At 42.5% G+C, this 16,684-nt stretch overlaps 1 protein-coding gene across 3 annotated transcripts in view; it reads left to right on the forward strand.

Annotated features, from left to right (window-relative positions):
- LOC124169509 (homeotic protein ultrabithorax-like) overlaps positions 1 to 16,684 on the forward strand; it is a 447,372-nt gene that overhangs the window by 74,249 nt on the left and 356,439 nt on the right. The gene's annotated exons all lie outside the window — the stretch shown is intronic.

Here is a 16,684-nt window from a genome sequence, read left to right on the forward strand (position 1 = left end):
CCAGGCAGATTTCTGCTCGAAAAAATTCCATCTTTGTCAGAATCACCTGTTGTGCAGTGATGGAGGATCATATCATAAAAAATAATCCTCAATCGACGCCTCGAAATTCTCCACTCTCTCTCACTCTCCGGTGTAAAAATTTCAGGGTGTTCCTAATTCTTTTGAGTATCCTTTTGTGCTCTGTGATGTAACAATGACTATCCAAACTTTTCGGTGGTTGTTTTTAAGCATACAAGTTAAAGTGTCTTAGTCGCTTTTAATCTTAATGTAATGCGTCAGTATATGTATAGTTTTTAATTATATGGAGCTGATTAGTGCTTGGATAAATAAATTAGCAATGTTTTTTTATTTACATGAAGATATTTTACCATTTCATATGAAGTTGCGCAGTGAAAATCGATTAAAAGAATATTTTGTTTTGTGAATACTGCTCAATATTTGGGGAGCACTTCCCATATCATCATTACTAAATTATTTTGGCAATGTCTTATTTAGCACTTTTATCCATGGCCGAAAAGGAAGGCCTGAGGGCATCTTTCAAATGAAATCTTTTCGTTTTGGTACCGTGAGGTTGTTGACTCCTTCCTTCAATCCCTCTCCTCAATGAGTTCCGTCCCTTTCCTTTCGGACTCTGGGGTCGGAGATATTTCGACCGCACTTTCGCTTTCTGCCAGTCACCGCCTGACGTGCAGCTCGCGAAGGGAAATGGGAGTTTGAGCGGTGGGAGTGGGTCGGGAGGAAGATTGGAATGAGAGGAATCGTGGTAATCGAAGGGAGAGAATGAGACAAGGTTGTGGAAAGGGGGGTGGGAGGGTCTTGGCAAAGGCCGCCAAGGCCGGCTGACAAAAATCGATAATTTTCCCCCCTCTCACGCAGCGACTGTTCCTCCTCCTAACCTTCTTCCCACTCTTCATTTGAGACTGAGTTCTTTTTGGGCAGTGATGAAACGACCTTTGATGCGTGCCCGCTGAAATAAGGCGTTTCTTTATTGTCGCCGTTCTTCTCTTTTCCTCCTCGTCCGTCCCATCTCCCCCCTCCCTTCCCTCTCCCTTCCCCTACCCTCTCGCCCTCCCTTGAGTGTGTCATAAAGAGCGGCTCGTAACGCCCAACCCTAAGCATTTTCATTTTTCGGCTGTAAATAATTCGGCGCGTTTTCGGCGTTGTTTCTGGCGCGATGATGTTTTGATAAAAGTGATGGCATCCACGAAAATGGTGGGCCATATAAACGAGGAGGGGGAGGGGAGTCTGTCTGCAATAAAGCACGGAGTTTAATGTGACAAAAGCGTATGCTCGTTGATGGAGGGATGAAACGCTCGGAATGCAAGAATGACGCGTGTGTTTACTCTTTAAAAACATTGCCTAAGCGTAAGATAGACTTTTTATCTGACGAAATCCGCACTTGCAGTGTAATTTATCTCGCCGATTCTGGTTTTGTTCCCTGATTAAAAATAATGTTGTTTTCAAAAGACAAACTAGTTATGGATGTAAATGTTTGTAAGGTTACATTTGATATCATACATTTGATTTGATTTACATTTAAAAAAATAGAATGCCAAATTCGTGTTCATTCTCCTACCATTAATTGCGATGAAACGAATAGTAATGCAAAAAACGTTCTGATTAGCATTTTTTGTGACAACTGTTTGTGAATTCTCCTATCAATTCCCCCAAAATAAGTAAAAGTATGAGTGAATGAAGTGAAAAAATACTATGGCTTTCAGATATTCGGTTAGCAAATCACTTTGTTAGCGTGTGAAGGGTAAGACCCTCTCAAGCCTGGGGAAAGGAAATTAAGAAAAATGTTTTTTCGATCATCCCTTAGATATTGCAGTTCGAAAGGATTAAGAAAGGGGATACATTCTGAGCATAATAGTTACGGGCATGCATCAGCGTACGTTGTTATGGAAGGGAAGCGAGGTTGTCCGGTGGACAAAGGTGCGTATGCACGATGAACCGATGGATGGCTGGCCAAACTGATACAGAATCGAGCACACGCATTCCCAACACCTGTAATTGCTATCCGTGACATGGCTGCGGAATTTGCCTTATGTTTCCTCCCCTCCACTACCCCTTACCCCCTCTCCACCCCTTTCTTTGGCGCTTCCTTACATCTCCCACCCCTTCCTTCCCCTCCCACCTCACCCCAGCATTCTCTTGCCATGCAAGACCCAGTGCGAGGATTTTTACTGCATATCTCACGTTCTGTGCATGCATGCTAAAAAGGCTTCCTAGGCACCCCAGTCGCCGCCACCTCTAATGGCCTCTATAAAGGGAGGAGGCTATTACGCGTCCCCGCCCCGCCTTTATTTCGAGTGCTCGGCGGGGCTAAGTGCTTTCTAAACGACTGGCGAGGTTGGGAGCAAGCATGTGCGAGGCGATGTTTGAGAAATCTGACATTTTCTTGAAATAAATTAGAAAATGCGTTAAGGTTAAGAGTTTTAGAATTGATGGAATGTGCTTTCGTTATAAAAGGAGGCAATTCATACGAAATACTCACGCAGTTGTACCACTTGACAAATTTTATTTATGACGAAGAAATTTATTGACGCAATTAATAATAACTTCATTCTTTAAGATATATTGAAATATAACTCTGCCAATGGTCAGTAGGTCATACTTTTGCAATGCACTCTAGGGAGGTTAAGTGAGTAGTTTAATTACTTACGTTCAATCTCCCTTTATGAGCTAAAGAATTCTCGAATTTTGATACTAACTTTAATGATGTTGCACTATACTAATATTAAAGTCACCTTTATGTAACAGAATGCAATATTACTGGTATATTTTTATGATCCTTTGGTTTAACTTAGTTTGGAAATTTGAATTTGATCAAGAAAACAAGAACAACTCGTGGATTTAAAATTTGACACCAAAAATTCTTAATGGAATCTAGAAAGTGAATGAATGACCAGTGAGCACCTAGTACTCTCCACATGGATTGATTATCCATGTTTTTATGCGCCGCGTCGCATCGATATTGTAGAACAGGATATAGATTTTACAAAGGGTATAATTAACCTTTTGAATGGTAGTTGTAAAATATAATTTAAATAAATATACCAGAAATAAGAGACAATAACCTCCCACAGAAGAATATGTAGCATATGTTCTTTTAGAAAACGTGGCTTTATAAACATAAAGGGAACGAGGTGCCTGAATTGCGTGGCCGACTGAATCGGGTGATTTGGAAAATAAGCAAACATCTCCTGGCTCTTCATAGTGAAAGATGCTCATTTGCCTGCTCGTGCATATGTGTGATATTCACATTCAGGCTGAAGGCTGTGTGTGTTTAGAGGAGTGAGTGATGCGAGGAAAGAATTCGCGTTGCATTCGGAGTTGGAAAGGGAGAGTGAGGACAGCGGGTATGGCACGGCAGCGAGGGAATGAAGAAATTAATGGCAAAGGTAGGGTGAAGGAGAATAGCATGCGTAAACGTAGAGAATGGCCATGGCTAGACTTTTAGAGATGGCATGACTGCAGAATAGTGAAGTGGGATCAAGACCACGAGGGTTTCTTTTTTTCGTAAACAAATGCATAACAACTAAATAATATTTAGGAATAATGATGAGTATAATTTAGGGATACACTTGTCGAAAAAATTAATTTCTCTGTTCATTTTACTTCAGTAAATCGATATCATGGCGTGTTTTACTGTAAGGAATATGAAAATGTACTTTTTCACGAAAAATATGGGTGGTAATTTACTAAAAATTATGATAGTTTTTGGAAACAGTGAAATGAAATCTTTTTCAAATTTTATTTCTCTCACGAGTTTTTCATTGATGTTCGTTATTGTTATTTTCTTCATTATTTTTAATTAAGTCTTAAAATATGCTCTCCAATTTAAACTAGAAATACAAATACCTTCATCAATACGCTCATGTGATGAAATAATGCTGTATTTGCAAGGTTGTGATGTTTTGGTTCCTTAACATTTAATACTTTCATTGCCAAAAATTCATTTTGGTATTGTAGCTACGCAAATTTTGCTTGAACTTTGCTTTTGGGAATCTATAAATTTTAATGAGATTACTCTTTCGAAAGCTGTGGACTCGTGACGAAAATGTGTATCGTTATGCGTGAGTGAGGTGTAGAAATTTTTCCCCGAGTTTTGGAATTCTTTCCCAGCGTTTCCAGGTGAGGACAGGTGGGAGGGACAAAGACAGGGGAGGGGTGCGGAAGGTTCAGCAATAACAAGTCGCCATGCCGACTACAGGACAAGGAAAGAAGAAACAATTGCTGGCTGACTCCGCGGACGACGGCTCGCCCCTAATTTATGCCTTGCGTCGCGGTGTGGCTTTAGAGGGGTTGACGGAGAGATGTGGGGGTGGAGAGGTCCAGGGGATGGGAGGGGGAAGTCCATCCCTCTTCCTTTGCGTGTCCGCTGCGGCGTGCGTGGAAGCGGAGGGGATCATGGGATAGGTGAGGTGCAGAGAGGTGTACCTATCGTGTAGGAGAATCACAGCTATTCCCTTAAAAGTGTAGTCAATGGGCTGCAAATAATTGCCAGAGAGGAAACAATGTATCTACTAGTAAATCCTCTCTTCCTTTTTAAAACATGTGTTTTTGTGTAACTTTGGACGTTTAAATGACACAAGTGATAGCATACAAGCATACAGGGCGGTTTGAAGTGAGCATCGAAGCAGGTTGCTTTGACCTATTTTATAGTGTGTTTTACTTCTAAGTTTAAATAATGATTATAAATTTCTTCGTCCACCTAAACTTCCTGGAAGAATTTTTACTTACGAGTTTATGTCAAAAAGTTGGTTTACATGTTCCTATTTATTCAAGTTGATATGAGTAATATCCATTAAACTGCGCTTAGCTTTACGTGATTGTTTTACCTGAAAATAGTTTATACTTCGAACAGCTCAAAACTTTCCCTGATTAATTTAACGATTTTTATTCAAACACTGATCTGCATCGTATGTAATTAAATTTATTCTTCCTAGCAACTCTACACATAAAATAAACACCATACGTCATTTCATTTTGCTTATAGTTAATCATACGGCATAAAGAACTTGAATAATCCGCGCTAAAACGAATGTCCACCATCTCAGTAAGTGGTAGATATCTCTTGCACCGAGTGTAGCAAAAAGAAAAGTCTACCAATTATTATTTTTAAATCACTTACGTTCATAGTACCACCAAATGTTGTTGATACGTTGCACGTCCTAAATACTATCTTCATTTATGGATATGATCTAATAATGACCTAATATGAGTACTCAAACCTCGCGATGCTATTTGTTACAAGTCGGGAAATACCTTGACCTATTACTACAGCGATCTCTTGCATCTTCATAGTAAAATTATGTCTGGAGAGGCCAAAAGTGACGTTATAGAGAGATCTTCCGAGTGTTGCCTACGTGGTAAAGTAGCGCGTGCCTTTCCTTGGGTAAGGGCAGCAGCACCCCTACAGCTCTTGGTGTCGTTTCCGCGGAACTCAAACGAAGAAAGGGAGCGAGGGTTGGCAGTGGCAGAAGGAAGCGGGGAGCAGCGGAGTAGGGCGGTGAAAAAATAAGTGGAAAAAAGGTAAACAGGAATTTATGCTCCTTTTTCTCTGGCGAATCCGTCGACGGCGTCGTACAGCACTGCCGCATTTTCTAGCATCCGAAAACTCGCGCGGAACGAGCAATAAATCAAGTAATCCCCGAGAACGTTTTATTCCATTCTCTCCGTTTCCCCCGGCACAAGTTTACTTTTCTTCATTTCCAGAAAAAACATCCCGACAGCTCAAATTAATAGTTTTGTCGTTTCATTATTTTTTCTTTGTCCTACACACGCGCTTATCCACGTCTTACCCGATTCTGAATTTATGATTTATTCTTCTCTCCTCCTCCACTCCACCTTTCCCTCCCTCCACCACGAAAAACAACCCCTACCTCCTCTACCCCCTCCCCACATTCCCTTACAACCGCTTTTCGCGGATGAACAAAATGGATCCTCCTATTCATGGTCGCGAATAAATTACGACGGCCTTGTTTGATGCATGGCCCGTGCAGCGAGGAGTCGAAAAAGAGTGCATTTCGTAGTTCACATATTTTCATCCGGTCGGTCGTCCATTGTCCTAGCCTTTTGCCTTCGTTTGTCTCCTCCCACCCCTCCTTCTTCTACCCCGCCACCCTCCCCCACCTCCGCGCTCGCCCTCCCCTCTCCCGATCACTCATCCTCCTCCCCCCACTTTACCCGCAAAATCCCTCACTCCAGTGATTTGAAGATTTACAGCCGCTTGCAACGATGGATCACCCGCCCGACGGCATTCCCCGTTTCACGGGAGTGCCTCCTCCTCCCTTATCGAACCAGCTTTTACGGCCACCATTCCCTCCTCTCTCGCGTATGAAGCATTAACCCCCATCATATAGACTTCTTTTCCGATTGACTTCATTTTCTCTCTCTAGTTCGCCCCCCACTTCAATCATCTCCGGCCACTCCATTTGAGGCATTCCTCGAAGGATCGAAATGTCTTCAGCTCTTGCTGTCCTCTCTTCGGATTATATTTTAGCTTTTAAGGCGGCTGCGCAGTGGCCAAAACCGGAAGTCATTGTTTGAACTCCTAACTTCTATATTAGATGCTATAGAGTATGGAAACTTTTTTAAATATGTACATATCAATAAATTTGGTTTTGATTCTGATACTTCTACTCCTTCGTGAGTATAAAATTTAATGGCAATATTATTTCCAATTGAGATAAACAGCCTGCAAACAAACGCTAACAGCCAAGTGGAGCAATTAACGATAACATCTCCTGTGTTTTGTCATTTCAATCTCAACCTAGAACGTAGTTGCCGAAAATCTTTTTATATTCACTCTGGTTTCCACTTTAAATGTACCAAGTCTCGAAACTCGCTGGCCAATCGAGCTTCTTAGCATTAACGAGAATCCAGCAGTAATTGGCCATATGGTGTTTCGCATTCGCATGGACGTAAGGAGGAGTTGGTAGTGATATCTGAGGTGGGCGTAGGAGGGCAGCGCGGATGTTGGTTCGTCTTGAGAATCGGGGCGCGGGAGGGGAGGGGACAGGGTGAACCGCGCAGTGATAAGGAGACCCTCTCCTCCACACTCTCCTCCTCGTCCTTTTCCGCCTTTCTTTTTCCTCTTTTCAATGTGGAAGTTGCATTTCAGGCATCCCCAAGTTGTTAATTCCCGAGTTATAAATCCCGTCCCTGGATACATGTCACTGTATGCAGGAAGTTGGGGAAGTTTGAATTATTACGGCAATAAAATCTTTCAGCTCTCGGACCCTGCTGTTGCTGCCGCCGAAGCGCCACCTCTCCGCCCCACCTCTCTCTCCCCCGCTCCTCCTCCCACTCGCGCGGGAGATGAACCCCTTCCTCCCCTTTTCGCCGTCTGGCCACTGCCACCCTCGCACACTTCGCCCGCGAACGAGAGCACCCAAGTGTCCTCGCCCTCCGTCCCCCTCCTGCCGAGGGAAGGGGGAGTAAATCCCAGCGTGCCCGCCCCCTCCCTCGGCAACGCCTCAGTCCACGGTGCTAATCCCTTACCCGTGGCACACCCAACTCAACTCTGTGAACCCCTCAAAACAGCATTTGGTTGCCCACCATCGCTGCATGTATTCTGGCACTCCCCTTATGCCTATGTGTTTTTATTTTGATGCAACACAAATTAAACTCATAATAGGTTTTCCTCGGTTTTAATTTTTGCATAATACTTATCATGGTGTTACTACTGCGAGTGATTTCACCAAATGCTAATTTTAAGGAAATACTTTTCTTGTTTCACATAAAAACTATTTTCCTGCATGGGAATGATTAAGGTGCCGTATTATTCTTTGGCAAGGAATATTTTTAATGTCATTTAATTTTGATAAACTTTGTTCGTACGATTTTATATTGCTTCAATATGGCCAGTAGGGAAGAATGTTTCAATTTTTAAGGAATGCATATTTTATTTGCATTGGTACTATATCGGAAACAAATATACAAGGTTATCACTTCCTGTATGCTCTTCGATTATTTGCACTTGAGAAGCAACCCATTTCGGAGTCATGTGACATAGTTTATCCTCGTGCTCAACGAGAGCTATTATATTTTTATGGGAAAATAACTTCTTTGGACAACTTATATTTCGCCCAGGGGGACGACGCGAGGCTTTAAAATCAAGTCATTACTCAGTTTGCTTCTCATCGGGGGCGCCGCTCACCCCACCGCGCTCCCAACCCGTCTCCCCTCACGTCATTTACCTTCTCCCATCTCCTGTGGACCCAAATCCACTCCGCGGCGTGTGTACACAGAGCACACACTGTGTAACACTCCGTCGTGTGTGCACATTGGAGATAGCGCGAACGCTCACTCGCTGCCACCGCACAACCCCTCGACGCGTCCTTCCACTCGGACGGCCACGAGAAGAATGGACCCCCCTCGAGTACCTCCATGCCGCAAACCCGCAACACTCGCCTTCCCCATTACCCTGTCCCTACACCGACGGTACACCCTCGCGAAAAATTCATCCCCGCGCCCACCAGACCTACATGCCTCGATGGAAACGTGGCCAGAAACCAACAGTTCGTTTCGTTAGGTAGCAAAATCTAGTGCCCGAGGTGCTAATTATCACGAATCAGACTTCTTCTTAGGGTGTGGTACGTACTGAAAAAAAACATGTTGACGAAAAGTAATGAATTAGTAGTATTTCCATAGGAATAAGTAGCTGAAAGCACATTGATATTTGAAGGAAACGCTTTTTTGATTTTTTTAAAAACTATTGGGAAATATACATACTTTGATTTAATTTGGTTTAGGGATGAAAAAAAACAGCTTTTCATAGTATTTTATAAAAGCGTTTAAAATTCAAATAAGGAAAATTCAGTTTACTCTAAATGTACTGTACATTTAATGTAAATTTAGCCAAAAATGTGAGTGATTACTAAGATTTTCGACACCTTCAAACACTACTCACTATCGTAGTCAGTCTAGTTTAATTTTGGGAAACTTACTGAAATAAAAGGAGGAGGGACCTGAGGCCACTACTCCCCCCTGCCCTCTGAGCAACAAAGCTCCTCTTGCATTCCCACCTGACGGCTGCCTCGCATACACGGAGCAAAGGGACATGGGTTTTGGGACTCTCGGCGGGGTGGCACTGGTCCAGTGTCGGAGGGGGAATGCAAAGTGAAAGGATTTCGGTGCTGTTCGGGGAGCGTGGGCAAATTCGGTGAAAGGGAGGCGGGAGGGGGGATTCAGACAGTGGCGGCTTCTCACCTTGCGGAAGCGCCGGCGGTGATGCGAGCGAGTGGCCACTGTTTGCGATGCGTGGGGTGAGAGTAGGGGAAGGATTATGAGAATCCAGGGGTGGGAAGGAGAGAGTGTGTGCGAATGGAGCCATAAACGCCGGGAGGCTCATCTTCCTCGTCGTCTAGCGTAACAGCACGTAAGAGAACGCGGCGTTTGCATACACTGTGGTGCTCGAGTTTTATATACGTACACACACACGTGCGCGCGCGTCAGGGCGTTCAAAGTGATTCCTCCGTTGAGCGAATGAATGGGCAGTTGAGGAGGGGAGGGAAGGGAGCGACCCCTTTGTAACCTCACGTCCTTCCTCCTCCTTTCCCCGCTCTTCCCCCTTTTAAACCTCCTCCCACCCCAATATCCCGCAGGGGAGGGTATGAAGAGCCCTCCACCTTTAATGATTCGCGGGGAGGCGTGTGCGAAGATCAGAAAAAGAGGGAAGCGGCCACAAACTTTCGCATATGTTTATGTGCTCTCGTGACGGGGGTGAGCGTATTTATATGAATGACGTGATACCACTGCTTGTACTTTTTGCCGGGAGATAATCACGTGCGAAGTGTTTTATTATCTTAGCGACGTCCGTTGTAAGCGAATAGTGGGAAAACAAAACGACATTTCACTCAATTGCTCCATTCACAAAAGATCATTTCCTACCACGCTCGTACAGAAGAGATTACTGAGACCTTTTACTTAGTTATTTTGGATTCGACACATTATGAAGTCACTAATATCCCCAAAATTTAGTGCACTGAGGAATAAAAAATGAATTAATTAACTTCATTATTTATATCCTTATTATTAGTTCAACTACAATTTTTATTTCATATTTTTTTAAGTATAGTACAAATGTTAGAAAAATATAAACAATGCGTGGAAAATATTAACCTGCGCTCTGCATTATCCTCGTACTGCTTCAGTTATTTATTCGCAAACCAAGCTGCGTAAATCAAATGGTAATCGCCAGAAAATAATCATAATACTTTAAAATATTGTAATATACGTTATAAATTTTGCATACATTCATATTACTTTAGATTTACATATAATATACAATTATAATGGTAATTATCATATGTCCATAATTGGCATATGATTGGACTAGACTTTAATTACTTCTTAATTCGTCATACAGCTTGGTTTTGCGGGCATTAATTATCAAGAAGAATTTTAGCATGTCAAAAATATGACGTAAGGCTTGTAGGAAAGAGCTTTCTTTACTTCATGCGTTCCGCCCACTGTTCGAAACCCTCTGCAGGCCATCCCCTGACACATAGCCGCCAACGCGTCCACTCTGCACACCTGCTACCATCGTCCCTCGCCTCAGACTGCCAAATCAAGACCGACTTTCAAGGGTGCTGCGTGAATAGGTAAAAAGACGCCTCGCACTTTGGTGAACTCTTCTTCCGCAAATTCTCATCGTCAGTCTTTAGTATCCGCTTAACTTTACCTCTAACCCATTCTTTCTCTAACAATAAGCTCTCTACCACTATCAACGACACAGGGCAGCAAATTTTCCCTCTAAAATAAGATTCCTATGATTTTTCATCTTACCTAGTGCTCTCTATTTTTCAGTTTCTTCACGCTTCCATTCAGTCGTTCAAATTGAAAAATTGTTTTATTATATTTAATCTATGGACTGCCTTCATTAAGCTCCCACATGACACATGCGGGTATATTATTTCCTTCCCATGAAATCTATAAATTTTGGCGGAGCCCATAATGTACATTCGTTGCTATCTTCTCTTGAAATTATTTTTGAACGAATTCCAGAGATATGCCTAACTATCATTACCTGCCCTTGACAATGACATCTATTTTAACTCCACACGTTGAATTGCTTGCAGATGATGCCTCCATGAGATCGTTTTCTCTTGTTCTTTGTCCAAATCCTTTTCTGAGAGACAATCATGCCTCACGCACTTCGGATCTATTTACGTACGGCAATATAGGGGAGGTGAGGGAACTCTGCAAAATGATAGTAATAATAATAATAATAATTTTAGTTTTTCTTTTACCAGGCATCTGAATTTTATCTATGAGTGCTACACAGTCGCCTTTTCCTCCTCATTTGACCACCACTTCCCGGTGCATGATCTCCTGCCGGCAGATAGCATGGAGAGACATATAATCTCGAGTTCTCACCTTGGAGAGATAAATTGAGACAGTTCTCGCACACGCAATAGGGAGTTGCAGGTCTCCCTCTAATCGCATTCTTCGCACATCCCTCCACTCACCCCCCCCCCCCCTCCCCTCACTTACCTGCCCTTCCACTCCCAGCGCTCAGAAGGCCCCAGCGACGCCCACCAGTCGTAAGTCACTCAGCCTGGAGAGATCGACCTTTCACGGACGCCAGCCACGCAGAGAGACAGGCCGCACTTGCCGTTGATGCGGTACACTTTTGGACCGAATGCTTTATGTTCTCATGAACGGGGAAATTGACTCGCGCACATCCACTCGAGCTAATGCGAGGGTTTTGAGTCGCTAAAAATGGTTGCGTGCATTCATCCTCCCCCCGACTGTTTGAATATTCCCGAGGTATGCTGCGCAATTATGACTGATACTGAAGCCGTCAATCACTTTTACTTCCTAAAATGGACATTTTTTATGGGCCAGATAACGACTGTTTGCGATTTCTGGACGGCATAGAGTGGAGTCGAAAGAAAATATTTGTGCTCCTCCTCACCTGTTTGTATCTTTGAAATATAAAGTATGGATGAGTTAATTATTTTGGATTTTAAGAAAAAGAGACACGTTTTGAATGTAATAAGAAGACGGGGTAAATTTTCGCAGAATTTATGCCACCTTAAGAAGTTAATTAGCCTTCTGTGTCATAATGAGTGTAATACTTAGGAAAAGTATCTATATTTTGAATCGCATCATAATATTTAAATTATTGGTATGTTTCAGTAGTCCTATGGTAAATGTCTACGTTTTCCCTTGCGTCAACTTAGAGAATACTCACACTTAGGGCAATCAAAGGCGGACTTAAATTAGCTTTTTTTTCTCTTTGACTTTGCTTTCCATTTTAAAAGGCTAATTTTCTACTTTGTGTCGACATAATAATGAATTCATTATCTCCTCTGACTGGCGCTGTTATCCATGGCCCCCTCTCTTCCTCCAGGAGAGCGACCTGGGGGCCTGACTTGCAAGTGTTTATTTACTTAACTTACATTAGATGGACCCCCACGAGGGAAACCATTCTCATGTTTGCGAAGAGGCTCAGACACCTACCTACCACTTGACTTCCAGGATATGCGGTCCGTTCAACATCATCTACTCTGTGCAAACAAGCGCTGAGAAGATTCTCGGTCGTAAGAGTAACAGGCGGAGAGCGAAATGAGGAAAAAGGAGGGAGAGAGAGAGATATATACATGAAGAGAATGAGGGAATTTGATGCCAGCAAAGTTAGTGTGCGCGGCGGGGAAGGAGCGAGAGGGGAGACCTCTATGCGGTTGAATGAGGAGGCGCGAGGGAGTCCCGAAGAAGTGCCAGTCGGATGAAAATGGGAGGGGTAAGGGATTGTGGAGGGGAATCGGGAGGGAGGGCTAAGAGGGGAAGCGTGTTTGAGTTTGGTCCGTGTGTGCAGCACGAGGTCTTTTTCGAATCCGCCACATCCCGGTCGAAACTGGCGCCGCAACGTCCGACACCTAGCGGGCAAAGGCCGAACTACGTGAAGGACCGGGAAGGTGGCGGCGGCGCGCTGCCGTCGGGAGAGGCGGCGGGTTATATACATACAACGTGACTCGCGGTCCGTTGTTGTCGCTGGCTATTTCTGGTTTTCGTTATTGGCAGCGCTCGTGCCCCTCCACTTTATTTGAGGTAGTGGAGTGCTGACCGTTATTTTAATCCATAGAATTTTTTTCGAGCTCTAGAATTGGGTATGTTTTGAGGGATGCCAGTATATTGGGATCATCTGATCTAGAAATTTTGTTGTGAGATAACTTTCTAATTTTAGAACGATGATGCCTTCTCATCTGGTTGCTCAATGCATTATTACATTCCATCTAAAACCCTGATAAATATTACGTGAATATATAATTTTCCTAGCAATGTACGCTCGTGAAAATATTCATATTTTAAAAAGTATGTCAATGACATTAGCGAACGTCATCTTGTCGTGCTGAACATTTTTCTTTACTGAGAAGTACGAAATAGATATAATATCATGAATAATTTTATTTTTTAGGCTTTATTCGTGATGCGTTTTGAATCATGTTTAAATGCATAAATATTTTAAATCACGCTCATTCATAATGCATTTATTCTTTAAGATTGGATAACAATGATCCTAATTTTGTTTTTCCACGAATTTCGCTGCCTTTTTATCCTTGCGGACAGCCGAACGCCAAATCCCCTAGGAATTACCATAAGATACGAATAGATTTTACGTGACATTGTGAGTGCACATGGCATATATTTTTGTCTTCATCTCATTCTTCACGGGTGACTTCATAGTTGGGGATTCAGAAAAAAAAACAAGGAGCAGCATGCCAAACTTCGAACCAACCTAGCAGCGGGGGTCTTGAAGCTTGGAAGCAGAATGCAGAAATACACCATTGTGTTTTAGGGCCTTACCAAAATAATGGCTTGGAGGACGAGATTCAGGGTGGAGGCATGGAGAGCGTAAATTTTTTTATGACACCTGATTTCGGATTTTGCACCATTGTCCGTATCCACTGGTCTGTGGCGCCCCCTGACGTCTCAGAGGGTGGTCCTGCCATGGTGGGGACATGTGTCTCTTTGCCCCCGGTGGGTGACAATCGTCCCACCTCCGTGGGCGCTAAGACATTCGCCTTGCCAAAACAAAGGTGCGATCCGTTTGGGATGTGTGTGACAACAGCAACATCGTGAACTCGTCGTCTTAAATCAAACGAGTTAAGAGAAATAACGCCTCACTCGAATACTAACTAAAACGTTGCGAAAAGCGATTCCCTTGAGCGACTTCTTATTGAGTTGCTTCAGGTAAAACGTGGTATGGAAACAAATTGCCAGATTTGAAGTTTTATTGTTTATACGATAGCTAAACTGATATCTGCCAGCTTACATGACGGAGGTCAAATTATGAGCATGGTCCATGACAGTCATATGCTCCAGTGCTCTATGATTGTGAACGAGATGATTGCTTAATTGCCTTAGAATGCTTTCGGTGATGTGAAAAAAATAAAGACAGAAATGCATTCTGAAATGGCTGGGTATTGGAAACGTACGTGTGTAATGTAAACTATGTGAAAAGTTTTTTCTAAATTACTTGTAGCCTTATTCTTTCTTTCATGCTAAATTTATTCTTTATAAGTGGACAAAAGAAAATTTATTGGATAAATTTCTCAGAAAATTGGAAATTAATGTGGGAACAATGAAAAACTTGTCCAAAATTATACTTATTGTATCCAAATCTTAACATTTTTCTACCGTCATCCCAATAGCATGACCTGGTCCCTTAGAAGCGATTGATTGTCAGTATTTTTTCTTTCCTTTAAAAGAGGATATATATTTTGTTTATGTAGCAATGTATCGTTTTAATTTAGTTAAATTGATCAATTCTAACGATTTTTCTTTTCTCTCTACAGGTCAGTATGCCACAGAGTTGGATTTATCATCAATGGGTTCCTTTCACAACTGCTCACTTTGACTTGCTGTTGAGAATGGTAGGTGAGATCCATGAATTATTTTTACCGAGGAAAAGCAAAAGTTTACCATGAGGACGATCACCAGTTATCTACATGTTGTATGAAGCAAATATTTTACTCTCCACAGTGATGAAAAATTATATCAAAATCAAATGGTTAGGAATTCTGTTTGATAATAACTTACGGTAAATGAATTATTTCTAAAAAAAACGCTTCGATATTTACAAAGCTATCAATAAGGAAGGCACGAAGATTTATAAAATAATCTGAAATGTTTGAAGATGTCTTAAAAATTGCCAAGCTATGAATTAAAGAAACTTATTTTTTCGTCCTGTTAAATACCTATTTTTTTATCATCCACAAAGTAATAGTTATTAAAATTCTTTCTCTCTTTTTATCACGAATGAACTGTTCATGTGCTTATCATGAGGACAGATATTTACACTGAAGAATGAATTGAATAGTTTTTCTATGCTTGTACCAAGAAAATACATAAAAATATTGTAAAGATTGTATTAAAAATACACTACATCCAAGTATATGAAGGAGATTTCCATTAATTGCATCTGGCATGGAGTATTTCAACAGTAGTTATTTCGCCACTGGTAAAGAGTCAAATATTTAACGAATTCCGCTTACATAATGATAAAGTCAATTCACCATTCATTCAGGTGCAAAAATTTGTAAAAATTTATCTCTCGGCAAGCTCATTGCCCAATAAGTTTCTTAAGCCTGCTTCTTTTGTTTCTTTTTTCACTTCTCCTAGGAGAGACATTTTTATCTCAACAGAAACTCTTGTAGCCATAACATACGTGACACGGTCGTTCCAGCACGCGACCCCTCCGTACATTTTTACGATGTGTTTGTGCTCCGCTTTGCCTTATGCAGCGGAATTCTTGTACGGTCCCTGCCACTTGCACTCAGTCACTCACTCCTCTTCCACCCGCTCATGTTGCTGGATGCGGACAGAGGGAGCGGGACGGCCGCCTCCTTCGTTAGTGCTGAGTTGAGTCGTCTCGGTCTCCTTATCTCACCCTCAACCAAATGCTCTCCCTCGTCCTTTACTTTTTGCTCCTCCCTCGTTGCCTCGAGATGTGCGTTGTCCGACTTGTTACTTTATACCACCACTCTACCGGAGACCGACGCACCTTACTCTACGAACCGCGAGGGCATGCCTCCTTCGGCGGCACATCCACCCGACGCTTTCCCGCGCCTTCTGCCATCGCAGTAGCAATGGAGCGAGAGTTTGCTCCAATTGTGTTGTGTCTCCGGACTATCTCTATCGTTATAGTGGGTGGACGTCAACCTCACGCCGACGACGACTCCGTGACGCTGCCTCTCGTCGCCGTCTCCGAGTCAGTATTTCGTCTGTATATCGCCGGAGTTTTGCCGAGATTTTAATGGATTGTTTGCAGAACAGTCACGTTCTCCTTGGTCACCACTGAGAGAGTACCTTAAAATGCTTTCAGACTGGAAAATTAGCTTTCTTAGTCAACTACATGCTCTCCATGACTTTTTTGCCGGCTCCATCGTCCCAATTATATGTTAATGTTTTTCTCCTCTTTGTGTTTTTTCTCCAATTATTTTTTCTCCAAGCTGTGGACCACTCAAAATATAATTGACACTAGTTGCATCACGTGAAAGCATCTAATATCTGCAGCAAAAGAAGAAGGATTGCAATGCAGGATAAGAGGGCAATAAAATTATGCGTCTAACCTCGTCGGTTATCAAATGAAAGATGAAAACGTCGTTGTGCAAATTTAAAACCTCTGTCAACGAAAAAAAAAACTTTTGCAGAGAAGTATTTAATT

The sequence above is a fragment of the Ischnura elegans genome, chromosome 1, assembly GCF_921293095.1.
Source record: "Ischnura elegans chromosome 1, ioIscEleg1.1, whole genome shotgun sequence".
NCBI classification, from domain to species: domain Eukaryota; kingdom Metazoa; phylum Arthropoda; class Insecta; order Odonata; family Coenagrionidae; genus Ischnura; species Ischnura elegans.